The following is a 3,101-nucleotide window of genomic DNA, read 5'->3' on the forward strand; positions in this document are numbered from 1 at the left end:
TTACAACCTATTGTAAAGGCTCTTATTAACCTTTACTTTTTCAATGCAAGGAGTACCAACCAAACACTCGCTTATGCCAGTTTACCAGCCCCTGGCCCAACTGATCTGACTGCTGGTCATGCCGGCCTCTAGATACTGCTAAAGAACGTGAACTGTTCTCTGTTTCTGCCCATGTGAACATCTGGTGGACCAGGTATGGAAGGCAGATAAATGACAAGGTATGGCACCCATGTCTAAGAAAACATTGCTCTGTCCCTCCTTCTGGCGAGTTATTTGGGTCTTGCATAACCTACATGGAAGGGCAAGAACTGTCCCTTGCCCACATAAAGACGAACAGGTGAAAAATTGTCCCTTTGCTTTGAAACAAACATGATACTCGGCCTTTCCCAAGTGACACTCCAGGACCAATAGTACATTCAGACTCTGTGGTTTGATCCCACAAACCACAAAAGGTGGCATCTTCAAATCCCTGGAAAAGATTGTAAGTGACTCTAGCGCTACCGTTCTTGGTACAAACGTCTGCCAAATCAACAAATGTTTTGGATGACTCGTAAGCCCCCTCCGTACAACTTGGGGTACTACGGCTGCTCCCAGGACTAAGCTGCCTACTACCATAAGCTATGTACGGGTGGACCACTATAAAAATCTGGACTCACTTGGCCACAGAACCAAGCTTTAGAGCTGCCAAAACCAGACCACAGGCCTCCTGTACCAACTCTTTTGCAGCCTGTTCTGCTCTGACAGATTGACAGGAGCCCATGGGAAATGGAGGGTATGGATGCTAGCATTACGAACGGCAAAGGTCGTGGAATACTCCAGTTCCTGGAGATTGCAGGTTCCGTTGTAACCTTGTCTGCAAAACACACTGGTCTTTTTATGTTAGGTGGCAACAAAGTATATAAAGGGTGTCCACCGAACCGGTCAGGACAATGGGGACTTGGATACCTGGCTCCTTCTGTCACCAAGTACTCCACCCTAAATGCAGCCAAATTACAAACCTGGGCTCCTTTGTTCATAAAACTGTGTCCCATAAATGTGCCAGCAGAGAAGTCGTAGACAATCCACTGGGTATCACAACTCCAACTTCTTTTCATTGCTCAGGATCTTATTCCCAAGCTATGGAGGTTATGAATTAGAACAGCCATCCTAACGCTCCATGGTAGTGGAACGAGAGTTCAGTTCCCCTATGCAAACTGTGAAAATACTTCAGTCAGAAGTTAACAGCCTAGCATCAGTGGTGCTCCAAAATGGACTTGCTCTGGACACCCTGACTGCTCAGCGAGGATGAGCGTATGCAATCATCAGTGGAAAATACTGCTTCTACGTAAATCAAATGGGAGAAATAGTGTCCAACTGATTAAAAGTGACGAAAATGCTCTCGTCACATAAATGAAGCAAGGCCGTTTTATTGGCCTGCTGTCATCCCAGGACTGGGGAACTATTTCAATAGGGTTTGGGGAAATGTACTTTGATTTGATTTGCTCTTTTCTGTTTCTTCATCCTCATTCTAACCTATGTTCTTTTCTCCCTTTGCAGATCTCTTACCACTGAGCTACTCACCCAGTTTTGCTCTCCACAGCCATCACCTTAGCCTTTTCTTTGTGAAACATCAAGGGAAGTTGCAGAGGAGGGAATCCTTGGGGCTCAGAGCAGGCCACCCAAGATATGCCTCACCGGCACGTTGACTGTTTTGAACGGAGGCTACCTGGGAAACGGTCAGTGAGGGGAAATGATTGAAAACAACAACAAAAACACTCTGGCCCCCTCCCTTCCCCCAAACTGCGCACTAAATCCACGTGACGGTATCCTCCCTATGGCAGGAGACTAGAAAGCATCCTTGTCACCACAGTTAGGAAATTCAAGGCTAAGAAAGCTGGATAAACGAACGCTGACACTTCTTCATTAGGCTGCTTGCCCAAGCACAAGCCTCTTTGTTTTGTCAAATGTACAAAAATATGTATTTGTCCAAAACTCAATACATTCAGCCTGCTTTGGTCACTTCAGGTGGTCCCATTTCTATGAGACCTCTGTGTACATGAATTAAATTGGTTTATTTTTCCTGTTAATCTGTGTTGTGTCCACATAATTATTAGGAGAGCCAAAAGGACCTCAAGAGGGGTAAAGGAGAAATTTGCCCGTCCCCGTGTTGCTAGACAAGGTCACACACATTCACTGGCTCAGAGAAGATTTGAGGAGACCCTAAGTTTTCACCTCTGGCTGATCTTTAGTCTCCAGGTGTACTGGGTGGGAAAACTTGGGAAAATGAAAATGGTGTATACAGTGATGAAGCTGTGCACCCAGCCCCAAGGTAATCTGCAGAGACCAGGAGAGTGGTTTTTGAAATTTGTGTTTTCTTGCTACCTCCCCAAACGCCCTGACCCAGCACCCCGGCGGTTTAGAAAAGTAATAATCTGTTGTGTCCACCCACGTAGTGGAACAGAAACACCAGTGACTACACAGCACACGGCAAAGAAAACCGTCTAACCAAAAATAGTTCGGCATAGTAACGGAAAGGATCAACTACAACCAGCAGCCAGCCACAAGTGAGTACGAGGGAGAAAAACGTCCTCCCCATTTACTGCATTCCACACTTCAAAATCTCTAGTTTTCAACACCACTTACAAGGCATGCAGTGAAACAAGTGTGTATTTGCCCCATCACAGGTCAGATAAGCAAATTAATAGAAACTGTGCATGAGGAAACCAAGTACTTTAACTTTGTAGGCAGACATTCAATGAAGAGTCATACCTACGCTCACCTGACCAAGGAAACGATGGATCAAGGACTAAAAGAAACCAGGAGACCAAGGTCTAACGAAATAGAGACTCTCAACAAAGAGACATTTAAAACAGAGACAAATAGGAATTATGGGGCTGAAAAACCACAGCATGTGAATCAAAACCTTCAGTAGAGACTTCAAAGGAAGGTTTGAGCAGGCAGAAGAATCACAAAGCCTAAAGTCAGGTTAATTGAAATCATCCTGGCTGAGGAGCAGAAAGAGGACAAAAATAATGCAGAAACTGTAACAGAGCCTAGATTATTTGCCAGACTCCACTGAGCAATCCGAGGCATACGTAATTGCAGTCCCAGGTGGAGACAGG

Source organism: Mesoplodon bidens, assembly GCF_964165515.1.
Source record: "Mesoplodon bidens genome assembly, contig: HAP1_SCAFFOLD_339, whole genome shotgun sequence".
NCBI classification, from domain to species: domain Eukaryota; kingdom Metazoa; phylum Chordata; class Mammalia; order Artiodactyla; family Ziphiidae; genus Mesoplodon; species Mesoplodon bidens.